At 39.1% G+C, this 19,401-nt stretch overlaps 1 protein-coding gene across 2 annotated transcripts in view; it reads right to left on the bottom strand.

Moving 5' to 3' along the window:
* The window catches only part of TTC28 (tetratricopeptide repeat domain 28), a 412,509-nt gene that overhangs the window by 191,358 nt on the left and 201,750 nt on the right, over nucleotides 1-19,401 (bottom strand). The window contains exon 1 of one of the 2 annotated variants that reach the window (XM_087424020.1): nucleotides 1,020-1,185. The exons of the other annotated variant lie outside the window; for it this stretch is intronic. The gene's annotated coding sequence lies outside the window, so the exon portion shown is untranslated. Of the gene's footprint in view, nucleotides 1-1,019; nucleotides 1,186-19,401 lie in introns of those variants that run through there. 2 annotated transcript variants of the gene reach the window in all.

The following is a 19,401-nucleotide window of genomic DNA, read 5'->3' as shown; positions in this document are numbered from 1 at the left end:
TGGAAACTTATTTCCCACTCTCAGTTTCACTACATCTTCGGTTTTATTTGAGGGAGTGGCAGGCAGATAACCTAATCTCAGATGAGTTTTTAATGACATAGTTCACTCAAGTTTCTTATGTAATAATTTGACGTGGGTTAGGAGACATATTCTATCATAATGCTGTTTTAGTCCCAATCAAAACTGTTCCATTCCACACTTGCCAGCCAACCTGAATTTTAGTGAGCTATAAAACATTGCTCTGTAGGGGGTTGGAATGTAGTCAATCATCCTTTGAAGACAGTATTTACACTGAATCATAAAATCTGGGTTTGGCTGGGCAGGATATAATGGATAAATTTGGAGAGGGAAAGAGATGGAAAATACATATGTGTGCAAGTGCACATACAAGAGGCAGAGGAGACATTTCTAGGAAGGAAGAAAGCCCAAGAAAAGGAGAGCTTATTTGCAGGGGCCAGCAGATAACAATTTAAACAAGAAATCTGTCAATTGGATGGAAAAGAGTCCTCAAGGATCCTGGAGAGATGCTAGGAAATTAAGGAGAGAACTTCTGCTACTATCCATGAAGGAGTACGTTACGGCCCTCCACTATAAAGGACAGGTCCGAATGCAGGCTGAGACCTTCTGAAATTTGCAGCTTCTAACTGTTCAGGAATAAATGGCCCACAATCTCAGCTCTCTATACTTTCACTCATGCTGGCAGAATCAATTTTTATCCCCATTGGATGATACCAAACTCAGATTTCAGAACAAGAGACAGAGAATTTTAGAGCTGGAACAGGCCTTAAAGATCACCTAATTCACCAGTTTTCAAACTTTGTTTAAACCAAATTACAAATACGTGTGATTCGTGTGATTAAAAGTATAGTTGTTTAGGTTAACTTAGACTAGGTTCCTCTTTTCTCCCCAAGCACCTCTAAGAGAATCTGTGGCACCCTGTAGGATCTTTAGAGCAGAGTTTGAAAACCACTCCTCAATGTCTTTAGCTATAGAAACTAAGGCCAAGAGATCTCAAGTACCTTGGCCGAAGGTCAGCCTGCTAATAATCACCAAAGTCAGGACTAGAGCCCAAGTCTTCAGGCTCCCAGCTGGTATCCTCTTCACTCTGCTTTGCCAGCATTCCATTGTGCCATCTCACAGTCACCTCAAACTCAAGCCTTCATTGCCTTTTCCAATTCTCCCTTACTCTTGTGACTTCTGTGATTAGAAAAAGAAGTGAATATTATCACTATTTCCTACAACAACCAATCAAAAGCTCAGAATTATCATTGATTTTTTTCCCTGTCTTTTGGCCCTCATATTCAGCAGCAACCAAGACCAGCTTCATTAGACTCCTGAAATTATAATTGCACTAGTTTTTATTTAATGGTTTTTAATGCCAATTACTTATATATGAGATACACTTAGAATTAATTTCTGACAGTTTTAAGTAATAAATATTATCTTTAAAATTAATGTGACAATGTTAACAGATGAAGTTTGTAATATATTCTAAATATATACTGCTTTTGTCCCTAAAATCCAAGCCAGCTAGCTATTCAGTGACAAATTCAATGGCAAACTTTAACAACTTGAATAAAACTTTAGTAACTTTTCTAAAAGCTAGTGATTCTCCTGAATAATAATGGACTTAGCAATTCCAGGATAATATAGTGACTAGAACTGTCTAGGTTTGAATCTTGTCTCTGTTGGCTATGTTCCCTTAAGGAAGTTACTGACTCTCTCTGTCCTTGTTTCCTTATCTATAAAGTGGGGGTAACGACATCTATCTCATGGGATTGTTATAAGCATACATTTAAAGACCTTAGAAGTGTGCCTGGAACATAGCAAGTATTCAATTACTGCTAGCTGTTATTATAGATGCTAAAAACCAATAAAACTGAGTAAATTAAGTAATTTTAAAGTCATATATTTATACTCATTTAATATGTTTTATACATTTATTTAAAATTTAAACACACTATATTAGTGCCTTCCTTCCCCTCTCTCATTATATTAATTTAAAAACCTGAAAATGTCATTTCCCTTGTGTGGCATTTGTCACTGTTCCTTTGGCACAGAAATTATTTGGGCACGCAAGCACATAGACATTCCTTTTGGGGAATCCCCAAAGAAAGAAGACATTACACCAAGATCTAAAAAAGGAACAAAATATATCCACTAAAGAAAAACTAAATTTTTGGGGCCAGCCTGGTGGCGCAAGTGGTTAAGTGTGCGCGCTCCGCTGCGGCGGCTCAGATCACGGTTCAGCGGTTCAGATCACGGGCACGCACCAGCACACCACTTATCAGGCCATGCTGGGGCGGCATCCCATATAAAGTAGAGGAAGATGGGCATGGATATTAGCCCAGGGCCAGTCTTCCTCAGCAAAAAGAGGAGGATTGGCAGATGTTAGCTCAGGGCCTATCTTCCTCACACACACACACACACACAAAAAGAAAAACTAAATTTTTAATTAAGATTCTAAATTATTTTTTTTAAATATTAGCTTACTATAAAAATATCCAAACTGACATTAAATATAGGTTACACTGATAGATAAAATTTCTAATTACAAGTGTCATCAAATTCTTCATCACGTTAGTTTTTAAATTTGTTTTTCAGTGGTCTGCTTGTTTTGGATGAAAGTGAATACCAGAAAATATACTAAAGTTTCAAAGGAAACATGTTCTAAAACAAAAAGAATGATTCATATATTTTCTATTAAAGCAATAAGAAAAGATATGGGTGAAGGGAAGAGGAGCATAGCATGAAATAAGTCAGACTGGTGGCTTCTTGAAGCCAAGAGTTGTCTTATTCATCTCTGTAACTTCAGAGTCTAGCATAATGCTTACCACATAGCAGGCGCTCAACAAACACTTGAAGCACCAAACTTGGGACTTCCAGTCTATGCAAGGATATAAAAGAAGAAAACTCCATCCTCCAAGTTAAGAATGCCAGAATGAATGTGCAGTACCAATAACTCTCAACCTCTAGTTCTCTGGAAGCAAAATTCTGGTGCACTAAAACTTTCCAACAGCCGCAAGAATATGGGATCCATAGACATAGGTGTTTCTTGGTTGCCACCTTGGTATCTGTCTGCACAGAACTCATGGCCCCTTATATCTGTCCTTGTTCCTCTATCTGCTGCTCTTCATCCAATCAGTCACATTCTTGCTAAGTCTTATGAAATCTCCTCCCTTTTACCTTTGCATTGTTCACACGAGACATGAAATAAAGAGCAACCACTATTATTTTTGCTATAAAACCATTTTTCCTAAGAATTATAATGGTACCCCAAGTTAGAGTCTACGAAAATTAGTAAAATACAGATTCTTTCTGGGTACCATTAAAATCTTTCTTAGAAAAAATATATCATAATAATAAGTATGACTACTATTCCTTGAGAGCCAGGCATACCGTATTTCATCAAATCAAAGTTGCGATCAATTTAAGAAGCACTTTACCATACATACCACAAATAAAGGATTAATAATGTTGCAATTATTTAATTGCAATTTAATTTAATTTAATTTATTTAATGATAGTATGCTTACTTATTGATTGTAAGATCATTCTGATTTCAGAAATACTAAAATGTGAAAAAATGTGCATCTTAGAGTCAATGAATTATGATATATCAGGTGCTTTATTTACATTATCCCAAATCCCCACCAGGCCCTATGAACTAGGACTTTTTACCTTCATTTTGCAGATAAGGAAACAGACAATATTAACCAACTGGTCCAAAATCAAATAACTAATAAACAGCAAGGTTGGGATTTAAATCTAAATCCCTACCTGACTGCAAATCTGAGTATTTCCATCATAATGCATTGCCTCCTCCAGAAATCCCAGACAAAAATTGAGGAAGAAAGCAAGGGCATTTGCTCTGAAAAGGACTCTCTATTATTGCTATTTACAATTAGGTGCTTAGAATAGCTTAGCAGGCAGGTGTTTCTAATTTGCAATATTTAATAAAAATGGCTATTGTCAAGCTGAATCACAAACTGGATGCAGATAGAGAATTTTATTAAGACTGAGGAAGAAAAAACCTGCAACAATCTACACACTGTTGCTTTTTGAGTACAATTTTTTACTCCCTCCCCCAGACGTAAAAACCACCTTTGGATGTCTTCAAGTTTGCCAATCTATCCACGAGTCTAAAAAGAGATTTATTTTATTTGATTAATATTATCCTCAGGATTATATATAAATGTAGAGATATGAAGTGAAAAGTTTAGAGAATGTGCCAAGTCTAGGACTGGTTAATGTGTCTGGTATGCCTGAAAAATCCCAGAAAGCTGCTCCCAAATGTCTGTAATTACAGACATTGAGAAGATGGGTTATGATTCAGGGTTTGTTTGTTTGTTTGTTTTTTTGTGAGCAAGATCAGCCCTGAGCTAACATCCGTGCTAATCCTTCTCTTTTTGCTGAGGAAGACTGGCTCTGAGCTAACATCTATTGCCAATCCTCCTTTTTTTTTTTTTCCCCAAAGCCCTAGTAGATAGTTGTATGTCATAGTTGCACATCCTTCTAGTTGCCGTATGTGGGACGCGGCCTCAGCATGGCCGGAGAAGCGGTGCATCAGTGTGCGCCTGGGATCCGAACCTGGGCCGCCAGTAGCGGAGCACGCGCACTTAACCGCTAAGCCACGGGGCCGGCCCTGTGATTCAGGTTTAAGTTTATTCCATTTAGGATTAGAGATGGTTTTCAAGAGTGGTGTTGGGCTGTGAGTTCAGGCAGGACCATATAAATGTACCTTAGTAATGTACATGTGATGAGAGCTTAATAGGAAGGAAGAATTAGCCCAATTCCTAAAATGGCAGAGTCCATTTCCAGAAGGTTCCATTCAAAGTACTACAGTATTAAATAGAGATTGCTGGAAATTATGTAGTTTTATGGATACCTCAGAAGTCTCTTTCTGAAAAAAAAATCTGGGATTAGGAATGGATTGGTTTACCTTGCTCCTAGTAAACGGTGACAATTCGGTCACTGTTACAGAGAGGAAGCAGTGGAAGGGAGAAGGTGAAGTGGCGAGTGATGACACTTCTGATGATGCCCTCTTCCAGATGAGGGTGGAATACAGCCTCTTCCTGCTCTGGCTTCTTCCCAAGAAAGTAGCAGCACATTTTCCCCATAATAAAGTACATGTTGTATCATATCTGATTACACCTAAAGCATATTTTACCTACTTCTAGAGTTCAGAAGAGGAGGAGAGAGGAAGTAAATAAAAGAGAAAACAGGAAGATAAATAAAGTTTTGCTTCCCAAGTTCTAAGATTACTCAACTGGTAGTGACTTCACTCTGCTTGCTTAAGTGCCTGGAATCTAAGAAAAATAGGTAGAAATGCTGAATAGAGAGCGTCATTAACTGAGCATAAGGGTTAAGATTAACCTCTTACGTATTGAAGGGACGCAAAACAAAGGATGGAAGAAGTGAAAAAACAGCACTAAAACATTAATCTATCAGAAACAGTTTTTCATAAATGTGAAAGGGTGACAATTTGAATTTAGTTTAAAAGAAACTCAGTACCTTGGTTTGCATTCAATGAGTTGTCAAAAAGACAGAATATCGATTTCTTTTTTCACCCTAATTTTTAGTGTAACAAAATTGAACTTGCTGAACCAGAAGGCAGAGGCCACTATCCACAACCTCACTCCAGGTTCCAGTCAGGGATTTGCCAGTCTTTTACAGCAGAATCCAGATGTGCCCAAGTGAGTTACATTTCCCCCTGGGATGCTTCTCCCAACGTCTTCTCTCTAACAAGATAAATAGTGGTCCTCACACTTTTTATGGGTGCCATCAGAGGCAAAACCAGAGTAGTGCATTAAACATGTGTTGGGTACTTGAGAGCAATGTGGTGATTAAGTCAGCTGGGGGCATCAAGGATGTGCTTCAAGGGGTTGGTAGTAAGAGTCTGGGAGATATATTCATCACTGGATGCTTAATAAAATCCTCTGCATAACAATGCCCAATGGGAATTCTAAGTAACTTGAGCAACTGTGAATACCAGCTGCATTCAATGGAGACCTGCCTTGCCACAATGCCAGAATCTAGACTGGCACTGAAGGCACTTTGCTTCAAGAAACATCAAGAAAACGAATGCTTTGCAAAATTAAAAAAGAACAGTTAAAATTTATTTATTCACTTGTTCATTTAACAAACATTTGAGTGCCTACTATGTCCTAGGCCCTGGAAATATAAAGATAAATGAGACCAGGCCTCTGCTGCAGAGTCACTCACAGCTTAGAATGAGACAGACTGGAAAAAAAGTAAGTTCAACAGACCTCTGGGTGACTAGGGCAAATGGAAACCCCCAAGTTTCTCAATTTCTGTCATAAACCCCATTAAAACAACAGTGAAAGAATTTAAAAAAAAAACAAAAAAAGCGTAAGCCCATATAAACAAAAAGATTGAGAAAGATGCCAGCAGATAAGACATGCCCACAAAATTTTGGAAGATGGAAGGCAGATGGATGAATGGTAACTGATTTAGTAGGACAGGGAAAACGGAAACCAAACTGCCTGCAAGGAGGGATGCTGAGTCCAGCTGTAGAACACTGGAAAGAAGCAGGAACCGAGCACTAAGGCTTCTGACGTTAAGTGGAAGGGGTTCATGGCTCAAACAGAGGATGGGGTATAAGCTTGTATAAGAAGCAATTAGACCCTATGGGCCGGCTCCGTGGCTTAGCGGTTAAGTGTGCGCGCTCTGATGCTGGCGGCCCGGGTTCGGATCCCGGGAGCGCCCCGAGGCACCACTTCTCCGTCCAACGTGAGGCCGAGTCCCACGTACAGCAACTAGAAGGATGTGAACCTATGACATACAACTATCTACTGGGGCTTTGGGGGGAAAAAACTGAATAAATAAAATCTTTAAAAAAAAAAAAAAGAAAAAGAAGCAATTAGACCCTAGAAATGCTCCCCCAATCTGGCAAAAGATGGAAGCCTACTTTCTGCAGTTGTTTAGAGATGAAGATAGAAATGAAATGCTACACTAAAAATAGGCAGATCAGTGAAAATCTGCATTCCGAACAGTGAGATTCGCCTCACCGGGCACCCCTCTCCACATTACAAGCCTCTTTGCTCTGCTCAGTTTCTATTACGCTGGCAGCTACCTGTATATCTTCTGGCAGCAGACTGGAAATTTTTGGGGAAATTGGTCCAAAGAAAAGATGTGCACATACTAACATGAGGGGATTCCTCAAATAAAAAAACTCACTGTCTTTTCAATCTGCATTGAAATCCATCTGTGCACATGACCCACCCAACCATACAGAGGCTCTAATCAGTTTTTGGTGCCTCATCCCTATGTAAGCAGTCAGCCAAAGATTACCAGACATTTGAGGAAACCTCTAACTTGAAAGACAGTGACCAAAAAGAACAAACAAAAGAAAGGAACTTAAGAGGGAACAGATACAATGAAAGGAGGGAAAAAAAAAAAACCTTTCAAAAAAATATAAAGTCTTCAGGGACATAAAATAACATACTGCAGCCACGAATCTGTTGAGTGCCATACAAAAAAAACATTCAGAGAACAAGGGGGAAGTCTTCAAAATTTGAAGTGACAGCAGAAAATAGCACAGGAGGTAGAACAAATTGAAGAAGACTATTACTTCACAGGAAGTAGGATTTAAAAAAAACAAAGAAATAGAAAAGAAGGAGAACGACAGATAATACAATTAGAGGATCAACTCAAGAAGCCTAACATCTGACTAACCTGTTAAAATTTTTTTAAAAGAAAACTTCCTAGAAATTAAACACATGAGATTCCAGACAATGAAGAAGAAGAAAAAAAGACCCCCTATGAAATTTTAGGACAACAGGGATAAAGAAAAGACCTCAAAATATTCCAGAGAGAAAAATCTGCTAATATACAAATAATTAGGAATCAGAGTAGCATTTGGCTTCTCAACAGCAATTGAAAGGTAAAAGACAGGGGCCGGCCCGGTGGCGCCCGCGGTTAAGTGCGTGCGCTCCAGTGCGGCAGCCCGGGGTTCGCCAGTTCGGATCCCAGGCACGCACAGACGCACCGCTTTGCAAGCCATGCTGTGGCAGCATCCCATATAAAGTGAAGGAAGATGGGCACAGATGTTAGCCCAGGGCCAGTCTTCCTCAGCAAAAAAAAGAGGAGGATTAGCAGCTGTTAGCACAAGGCTGATCTTCCTCACAAAAAAGAAAGAAAGCAAGCTAAAAGACAGTGAACCAAATGTCGTCAAAATTCTAGGAGAACAGGGCCGGCCCCGTGGCTTAGCGGTTAAGTGCGTGCGCTTCGCTGCCGGCGGCCCGGGTTCGGATCCCGGGTGCGCACTGAGGCACCACTCCTCCAGCCATGCTGAGGCCGCGTCCCACATACAGCAACTAGAAGGATGTGCAGCTATGACAGACAACTATGTACTGGGGCTTTGGGGGAAAAATAAATAAATAAAATCTTTAAAAAAAAAAAAAAAAAAAATTCTAGGAGAACAGCATTCCAATCTAGATTCTATTTCTAGCCAAACTATCAATCAAGGTTAAGGGTAGAATTAAAGAATTTTGAGACATTCAAAGTCTCAAAAACTTTATCATGCATGTTTTCTCAGGGAACCAATGAGGGTGTTTTTCAGCAACATATGGGTGTAACCCAAAGGAAAAAAAAGATGCAATTCAGGAAACAGAGGCTACAAGACACGGAAGAGGCAAAGGGAATTCTCAGGATCACAGGGAAGGGAAGTCTCAGAACGGCAGCTGTGCAGGGGCCTACAGAACAACTAGTCAAGTTTGGAGCAGGACACAAAGGCTTGTAAGAAGGATTTCTCCAGAAAAAAATGAAAGGTATAGATTACTTGATATGTTTGGCACTCTAGAAAGGAGTTTTATAGTTCAGTTGGAAAGTCTTATGTTAGTGACTGGCACATAGAAAAGCAAGCAAAACCACAGCAACAACAAAAACTAAAGTAACAATTAATTCCAGTTTTGCAATACAGGAAGATCACTGGGGCAGTGTGAAGGATGGACTGTGGCAGGGGCGTGACTGGAGGCAAGGGAGGTGGGTTAGGAGTTGAGTGACAAAGTATGGAAGAAGTTATAAGGGCCTGAACCAGAGCAACAGTAGTGAGGATGGAGGTGGGGCCCACTTACGGGAATGGAGAGCTGGGAGGGTACCTTCTGATACAAACTCATCTGTAACCTTAACCACAGAGTCTTGCTGATGAAGAGCTAAAGCAAAGGGAGAATTTTAAAAGGGAAGGAAAAAAAAAAAGTCATCACAATCACAGTTAATTACCTGGGTGGAGCACTCAGCTTTGCTTTTCTCATTAAGAAGCCTAAGTAGTTTCAAGAGGACTCAACAAATCCAATTATTACTAGACCATTGTGCTGGGCCTTTTATAAGCAACAGAATTAGGATGGTATTGTTATTCCCCATTTTAAAGATGAGGCATAGAGATGTGAAGTAATGCACCCATGGGCACACAGCTGAAAAGTGTCAAGAGATTCAACCCCAAGCTGGCTGTGCCCACAACCTATTCTCTTAACTGCAGTGTTCACGCTAATAACTACTTAAAATAATTATCACCTACTATCAGAGCACTCGGTGTTAGGCACTGGCCTAAGCATTTTACATTTATTAACACATTTAATCTTCAGAACAATCCTATGAGATAGATACTATTATCACCCTCATTCACAGGTAAGAGATGAAGTGACTTGCCCAAGGCCATCCAATTAGTAAGTTACAGAGCTAGGATTCAAGTCCAATCATTCCAATTACAAGAATGAGCTGTGCTATAGTGGCTGCCACATGTACCACTGGACCGTATCACCTTCTCTGAGGTTATCTTGATTCCTCTAAATCTCCTTTTTCCCCTATATCCAATGATGGGCAAGTCCTACTTGATCTACCTGTGAAGTACGTCTAATGTAGCACATGGTGGCCAGCAAACATATTTGGTTCACATAATGTGTGGGGTTTTTTTTTCATTAGGAAATCTCACATAAAAATCCAGGTTTTCAACTTCCCTAAGAACGAAAACACAGACCTGACAACACTGACCCATGTTCCCACATAGGAAAATCCACCTACCTAAATAGTGGCTGTCCCCATTAGACAGTATATGCATGCATTTTCAAGTTCCTCACAGACCTCACCACCCCCACATCCAAACACTTCATTCATATGCAGTAGTGCCTGGCTCCTCTGGGCATCTGCTTTTTGAGACCCCTGTTCTTACTTTAGACCCTTCCCACTCTGGGCCTTTTTCTCTCTCATCTGCATTGCTTTAACAACCTCTTAACAGGTAGTCTGGCCTCTATCCCCTCCATTCTATTACTCTATTAATTTCCCTCAAGCGTAGCTCTGATTAGGCCATCCTTTTGCTTAAAACCTTTGATGACTTCCCAATGCATACTAATCCAACCCCTAGGCTTGGGAAGTAATGATTTTCACCATGTGATTCCAACCTTCTTTTTACTATCATCTCTCTCCTGGCATATTTGTTGTTCTCTAAACATTCACTTCATTTCCTGCTTCTGGGCCATGGTTCATATTTGTGTTAAATTTTTAATCATAAGAAACATGTTTCAGTGCAAGTTTATTTTTTCAAATTATGCTAAAAGCTTCTTCAAAAATCCTAGTTATAGGATCAATGGAGAAATAAAGGATTATCAAGCAAATGGATATTGAACAATTGGTTAAAAACATACAGTTCTTCAAAATAAATATCAGACAGATAAAAGAAAGGTTCAACATAAAAAATAAAACACACAAAACTAGAAGCAAGTACAGGTGATTACTTAATCTCTGAATGGGGAAGGACTTTCTAAACCTAAAAACAATAGAAATCACATGGAATAAAATCAATAGCTATAACTACAGAAAAATTTTAATTTCTTTATATCAAAAACATGGCAGGGGCAGGCCCGGTGGCGCAAGCAGTTAAGTGCACGTGCTCCGCTGCGGCGGCCCGGAGTTCGCCGGTTCAGATCCCGGGTGCGCACCGATGCACCGCTTAGCAAGCTGTGCTGTGGCAACGTCCCATATAAAGTGGAGGAAGATGGGCACAGATGTTAGCCAAGGGCCACTCTTCCTCAGAAAAATTAGGAGGATTGGCAGATGTTAGCACAGAGCTGATCTTCCTCACAAAAAAAAAAAAAAAAACCAAACATGGCAAACATCAAAAGGAAATTAAATGGCAAAAAAATTCCTGAAAAAAATATTTGCAAAACTAAGAGATAAAAGAACATACAATTCACCAACAGAATGTATAAAACCAATCAAACATGGAAAAATTCATCCTTATTAGTAATTAAGGGAACACAAAAGAAAACAAGATTCTACTTCAACTTTCAACTAGCAAAGTGTAAAAAAATAATTTAAAAAAAAGCTCACAGTATTGGTGAGACTGGAGTGACATGGGTACTCTCACGCACTGTTGGTAAGAATATAAATTGGTGAAGCCTTTCTGAAAAGCAGCTTGACAGAATAAATCAAAAGTCCTATAAATATCCTTTAATGCAGTTATTTTCCTTCTAGACTCAAGACTAGGAATTTTTGACTTTGACACTACTGACATTTTGGGCTAGATCATTCTTTGTTGTGCCTTGTAAGATGTTTAGCAGCATCCAGGACCTCAAGCCGCTGGATGCCAGTAGCACCTCCCTCACCAAGTTGTGACAAACAAACAGGTCTCTAGACATTGTCAAATGTCCCCTAGGGGGAAAAATCTTTCCCAGTTGAGAACCATTGCTCTATACAAACAAAATAATGAGAAAGTTGGATGAAGATTTTTGTAGATAAGTTGTCACAACATTATAATAAAAAATTGTAAACATGTTAAATGCTCAATAATAGCAGAATGGTTAAATAAAGTATGGCATAACCATATTATGATATACCATATAGTTATTTTACAAGGTGTTTTCAAAACATTCAATGAAACAAAAAAAAAAACGTTCACTCTATTAATTAGGATAATGCTAGCTGCTGCAATGAACACCAAAATTTCACTGACTTAACACACAAAAAAGTTTATTTCTTGCTCATGAAACAGTCCAAGGTGGTGCCAGATTGGCAGAGGCAGAATGGGGTGGAGACAGGGCCCTGTTCCACACAGGCATCCAGAATCCCAGCTGCCAGCAGTTCTGCCATCTTCACTCTGTAGCTTCCAAAGTCACCCTTAGCGTCAATGTCCACCTAGCAGTTGGGAAAAGAGTGATAATCATGCATAATCATGACTGGGAGTTTTTTATGGGCCAGACCTAGAAGTAACAAAAATTATTTCTGCTCACATTCTAACGTCTAGAACTGTGTCACAGGCCACCACTAACTGTAAAGGAGGCTGGGAAATGTAGTCTAGTCTTCGGTACAGAAAAAAGAGAAAATAGATTTGATAAACCAATAGTTCAGTGTCTGTCAGAGTCATGATATCAAGTTAAATAAGAAGAGTGGTTTAACACATTGTATATATAATGCAATCTCAATCTGTTTTTTTTTTACATATTCACAGAAATGAGAGTAACACCTTGCAATCCAGCAATTCTACTTCTAAATATGTTCTCTAGAGAAATACACATAAAGAAACAGATACAAAGATAATAAAAAATATTGGAAATAGCCTAAATAATTATACGGGGGACTGATTTAATATACTACGGAAAACCCATATAATATAATACTATGCATGAAAGAAACAAGGTAGAACTATACAAACTGAGTTGGAGATATCTCTAAGGCATATTGTTAAGAGCGAAAAGTAAGAGGCAGAACAATAAAGTATTACATTAAAAAGCATTACACACATTTCAAAAGCATAAAACTAAATTGTGTGTGTATGTGTATATGTGTGGGTATTCACAGAACAAGATCTGGAAGAAGCTTTCTCAACAGTGGCACTATTGTCATTTTGGACCGGATAGTTCTTTGTTGGGGTGGGGGTGGGGGGTGTCCTATGCCTTGGAGGATGTTTAGCAGCATTCCTAGCCTCTACCCTCTAGATGCCAATAACTGCCCCCTGCTCTGCCCCCTGGCCCAGCCCCTTAGGAAGGACACACTTAACTAAATAGACAAAAGTGTTACTCTGGGAGGATGAGGGGGAGGGATGGGGGAGGAAGAAAGGGTACATTCATTTTACCTGTAATGTTTAAAAAATGTACCATTAGAATCTATTTTACCTTAAATAGTCAGAAATAAAATACACAAAAATATTAACAGTAATTATCTGAGTCATGAAACTACAGATGACATTTGTTTTCTATATAACTTGTCTATAAATATTGCTTTAGAAAATTAAAAATAAAATGAACTTTTTCTGAAGAAAATAAAGACTGAAAAAAAAAAACAAAATGTTAACAGCTCTTGCAGATGGGAAATGAGAGGACATCATTTTTGTTTGCCTTTTTGATGATTGCTTTCCAAATTTTCTACAGCAGCATGTACTAATTTACAATTCAAAAAAGTTTTATTTGCTTTTCTAAAATCCTACTCCTATTAATCCTGAATTAAGAAGAACAGTCCCAAAGGAATAAATCAGGACCAAATGGGGTTAGAGATAGTATCGGTACCTGGCTCCCCTTTACAAGGCAGTTCAAAATCCTAGCCACAGAGATCAGACCCCAGGTTTGGGAAAGAATAGTTTAGAACTGGGTTTAGCATTGCAGGGCCAGGAAGACAGGTCCTCTGAGCATTTAAGAGCCACGGGAGGACAGTTAGGGCCCAGAATGGGGAACAAACAGTGTAATACAGTCTTGAACACTCCATCTCCAACTAGCAATTAAGGAACAATATAAACAGAGTTGCTGGTGAGAAGGCTGGAAATGGCCTGGGGCCGCCACTAGGTAGGAGAAAGATTACAAACTATGCTGAGATAAGCAGCTGATAATAGGTTCTCAGAGATTTGCTCCACCTGATTTACAAGTACAAAGTTATATCGTATGTTACTATATATATAAGTAATATTTTTTGTTTTTATTTTTAAAAAGTACAGTTATATTTCTTGGAAAACCTCCATCTTTTGACTTACCCATTTATGAAGGAAAAATAGTATTCATTCAGTATCAACTATGTGCCAGGCAGTTTATGTACATTGGCTCACTTGCGACTCACAACACGCTAGAGTTGGATGGTGTTATCTCACTTGGCAGGTTAGAAAACTGAGGGTCAGTCAGGTCATTTAACTAAAAGGCATACAGTGAGTAAAGTACAGGAGTAGCATCTGATCAATCTCAAAATTCATTTATTCAAACAACCAAACCAATATTTTTTGAGCACCTATTATCTGCCAGCTAGGCTGGGGATAGAACAATGACCATGATGCATTCTGCTTTCATGAAGAGTGTGAGGCTAGCATCGAGCACAAACTTCAAACAAGAAATTACAATACAGGGTTTGATGAAGACTGGGGAAGTACAGGAGATGCGGTGAAAACAGCAAGACTTAACCTCTGGTAGGGATCAGCAAAGGTCTCCCAGAGAAACTAAGGTTTAAAATAAATCTTATTTATTATTTCATATAATAAAAAATGAAGAGAAACTAAGATTTAAAATAAATCTTATGTATTATTTCATGTACCTGGGCCAACAGGTATATGAAAAGGTGCTCAACAACACTAATCAACAGGGAACTGCAAATCAAAACCTCAATGATATATCACCTCACACCTGTTAGAATGGCTATTATCAAAAAGACAAGAAATAACAGTTGGCAAGGATGTGGAGAAAAGGGAACCCTTGCGCACTGTTGGTGGAAATGTAAATTGGTGCAGCCACTATGGAAAACAGTATGGAGGTTCCTCAAAAAGTTAAAAATAGAACTACCATATGATCCAGCAATTCCACTTCTGAGTATTTAGCCAAAAAACCCAAAAACACTAACTCGAAAAGATATCTGCACCCCCAGGTTCACTGCAGCATTATTTACAACAGCCAAGATATGGAAACAACCTAACCGTCTATAGATGGATGAATAGATAAAGAAAATGTGCTATGTATGTGTTTGTGTACATGCACAATGTGTATATGTGTTTTTTACACACACACACACACACACACACACACACACACACACACAGAGGAATATTATTTAACCATAAAAAAGAGGGAAATCTTGCCATTTGCCACAACATGAACGGACCTTGAAAGTGTTACGCTAAGTGAAATAAATCAGATCGAGAATGACAAATGCTGTATGATCTCACTTGTATGTAGAATCCAAAAAAAAAAAGACCAAAAAACAAAACTGAAGTCACAGATACAGAGAACAGATTGGTGGTTGTCAGCGGTGGGAGGAGGAGTTGGGGGGCAAAACGAGTGAAGGGAGCCAAAAGGTACAAACTTCCAGTTATAAAATAAGTCATGGGGACGTAATGTACAGCATGGTGACTATAGTTAATAATACTGTATTGCATATTTGAAAGTTGCTAAGAGAGTAGATCTTAAAAGTTCTCAACATGAGAAAAAAAATTTTGTAACTATGTGTGGTGATGGATGTTAACTAGACTTATTGTGGTGATCGTTTCACAATATATACAAATATGGAATCATTATGTTGTACACCTGAAACTAATATAATGTTATATGTCAATTATACTTTAATAAAAAAAGAGGAGGGAAGAATGAAGCCTGAAGAATGATTAAGAATTAGAAAGGTGAGGCGGGGCAAGGTACAGGGGGAGGAGGACAAGAAGCAAGAGGCAAGAGAGTCTGGAATTTTCAAGCTACTGAAAAAGCTCAGTATGGGTGAGTCATGGAATGCAACTGAGAACAGTGAGAAAGAAGGAGAGAGAGGATGGCAGGGACAGCCTGGGGAGCACCGAACAGGGGGCATGAAAGGCTGAAAAAAGCAAGGACAGGTGTGGTCTGATTTGGGTTTCTGTAAGATCTGACATCAGGTAAGCAAAAAACTTGGCGAGGAGCTAGCACGGACACAGATGATCAGTTAAGAGGCTGTTGATCAAGTCCAGGTGAGACACGAATGTAGCCAGAACAGGGGTGATGGCCTTGGGATTAGAGAGAAGTGGGCAGATACAAGAAATATTTAGGACATAGAATTGAATGGCATTATTATTTGTATAGAGCTTCAGAGGCCAAATGAAATAATCTACTACGAGTACCTACTATGTGCTCAACTCTTTACACATTTCACTGCTAACTCCCATGACAATCCTATGGGTTGTGTTTTCCTCATTTCACAGAGGTAGTAGAGGCTCTGAGAGGTTTGGTAACTTGTCCTCAGTCTCACAGTTGTCAAGTGGCAGGGCTGGGATTCAGACCTTGGTCAGTCTGACTTCACAGAGCCCTGGCTCTTTTCAAAATACCTCAATCAATTCACGAACTTCAAAATCCTGCTTTTATTCAATAGTTTAAAAACAAGAGAAACAAGGATAGGGAGAAGAATGTTCTTTGCATCATCATTTGTATCTTAGATTTATAAAGCTATAAAGATGTCCAACTACCAGGGAGCTTGGTCATCAGAGAACCAGAGAGTTTTGTAGCTGTCCAAGAGGGACTTCAGCGGTGCATGCATCGTCTAGCTTTTCCCTCCTCCCAATTTGAGTGCCACCAAAGCTTTCTATCTGGTAATTTAGGACTGGTTTTCTTTTTAAGTTTTTGAAATCTTCAGAGAAAAGTATGAAAAAAATATAATGAATACCCTTGACCCAGTTTTAACAAATCTTAACATTGTCCCATATTTGCCTCAGATTTTTTCTTTTCTTTTTTAAGGAAAATAAACATTACAGATAAAGCTCACCCACGCCTTCCCTTTCCAGAGTAACCATTGTCCTGAATCTGGTGTTTACCACTCCCATACACATTTAATACTATTACTGTATATTATGAATCCATAAAAATTATGGTTTTGTATGTTTTCAAATTTTATATAAATGATAACATACAGCACATATCATTCCGCAGATTTGATTCTCTACACTGATTGGCACATGTTTGTGTTTTGGTGGAAGACAATGTGGTACAGAGAGGCAAGCACAGACTCTGGGATGGCGAAGTAGGCACTGCAGCTTTTTCACTTAGGCCCTCAAGCAAGTTGCAAACCTTTCAGAGCTCCAGTTTCTTGATTTGTAAAATGGGGATAAACAGCTCCCCTGTAAGGCTACTGGGAGGCATAAGATAATATCTATCTTTAGGCCTGCCGTTAAGCAAATATTCAATAAATGTTAACCATTATTTGTCACAATAAAATAGTATATACTCAATGAACAATAGCTATTTTAATTGTAACCTGTAAAAGTTCTTCATACTTGCTCAGGAACCCTATGTTACAATGGCTCCAAGGTCCCCAGTGCCTGCCTATGCTCTTACACCAGGAGGTGTGATAATTTCTAGGACAAGTCTCTGTAAATTTTCATGTATTCCCCTATCCAGCTGGGTTTGGCTTGTTTGTTTTAATGGCAGAATTAAACTGCTACTTCTGTGATCTTACTGAATGCCATTCTGTATGACTGTGATCAAGAGTCCAACGTGCAGAAGTCTTTTAAAGCCTAGTCCTATCCCCTACCCCTAGCACCTTCTCCTGCCCACCTCCCTGTGGATTAACCCATCCCACTACAATTCTGTGTTATCCATAAATTTAATGAGCATTCACCTGCGTTTTCAATAAAGATGCTAAACTCGGGCTCAGGACTGACACCTGCAGAAGCACTGCTGTTTATGTCATCTCTACCTCACCTGTCACAAGGAGATTGATATTGTGCCTCAAAAGCTCTTCTGATTATGTTATTCTCGAAAAAAAATACGTTAATTCATTGTCTTATTTTTAATACATTGAGCCCACTTCTCACAGCTACCTCTGCCTGTCAAATCTTCACCCATTCTTCACGATTTCTCTCAACTACCAACTCTTTCATGAAATCCATCCTACTTCCCCCTCCCCGAAAGGGGTAATATCTCTCTCTCCTTTTTTTTTCCCTTGGTGAGGAATATTGGCCCTTAGCTAAGATCTGTTGCCAATCTTCCTTTTTTTTTTTGCTGAGGAAGACTGGCTCTAAGCTAACATCTGTGCCCATCTTCCTCTATTTTGTATGTGGGACGCCACCACAGCATGGCTTGACAAGTGGTGTGTCAGTCCGCACCCAGGATCTGAAACTGCGAACCCCGGGATGCCAAAGTGGAGCACGCAAACTTAACCACTACACCACCAGGCCGGCCCTCTCTCTCTTCTGAAGGCCAGAGCATGTGCCTGTTGCACAGAACTCAGCAAGTAGCTAGCCCTAAATAGCCCTCATTAAACTGCAAGCTCTTCCAGGGAAAGACATCCTACTCACTTCTCTCATAGGATTCAGAAGTGCTCATTGAGGATGTGCTGAATTGAACTCGATAACTATTAGTACTTGGTACACTGTGATGGGACATTAGCCGATATGCCAACTATAACTACCACTGCGAGCAGGCCAACCTGCTTACACTGATGTCCACATGGACTTAATATCTCTGTCTAAAGGATATCAGTAATAGCTAATATTGGGAGCCTCTGCCACGCCTGATCCTTTATATGCATTAGTTTCATTCTCATATTAACCCTGCATGAGAAGTGGAACTGTCCCCATTTTCCAGCCAGCAGTAGAACTATAATTCAAATCCAGGTCTGTCTAACTCTGAAGCCCATGCTCTACCCACTCCATGTGTCCAACATGAAAAACACTTAGCCTGACTCTCATCACTCCGCAAAATGACTACCCTGCCACACAGACCTGAGCTTGAGGCAAGGAACACAATGAATAAGTAAATCAGGATGCCCTCAGACACAGACAAACAGTAACTCATAAAAAACACACTTAATCTGTCCCAAGGTTCCTAGGCCTCTAGTCCTTCCATCCCCCAGAGAAAATTCCAATCCATTTGGGATATTAATTATGATAAAAATTTATTAAATATTCATAAATGCTAGACACTACAGGGAACACTAGAAAAACAAAGCTATGTATCTATGCTCTTATTCAAAGAAAATTAAGTGTCTAAACGATGAGGACTCCTGGTAGCAGTAAATACTACTTTATTACTTGCATTTTCCCTACTCCTTCTCTTAAAACTGTTTATTATTTATTTAGTCTCTTGGATTTCAGATCAAATGCCAAAAACTAATATGTGTTCCAGGTAAAATATGATCTTAGTGGAGAGCATACAACCAACTCACTATCAGCCTTATCTTCATCATAAGGATCCTTGTGAAATATTACCTGCAGTGTTTTATGTTTCTTTGCTTCTTCTTAGACTGAAACAGGAAATAAAAAGGGTTTAAACCTTTTCAAGGAATATAGTGAAGATGAAGAGATGCTCTTTTATTTTAATGCTAGAAACACACACAGAAATGACTCTAATCAATCTCATTTACTTCTCCATAGTAGATCTGGATATTTTTTCCTTATAAATAGCCTCAAATTTCTAAGACGCACTTTTCTCAGAATCTCTGTTCAAGGTGGTACAGCACAGTAAT

Source organism: Ceratotherium simum, chromosome 35 (assembly GCF_057802395.1).
Source record: "Ceratotherium simum simum isolate JZ-2026a chromosome 35, ASM5780239v1, whole genome shotgun sequence".
NCBI lineage: Eukaryota > Metazoa > Chordata > Mammalia > Perissodactyla > Rhinocerotidae > Ceratotherium > Ceratotherium simum.
Note: the sequence above shows the minus strand (reverse complement) of the source record. Positions and strands in the feature narration are given on the sequence as shown.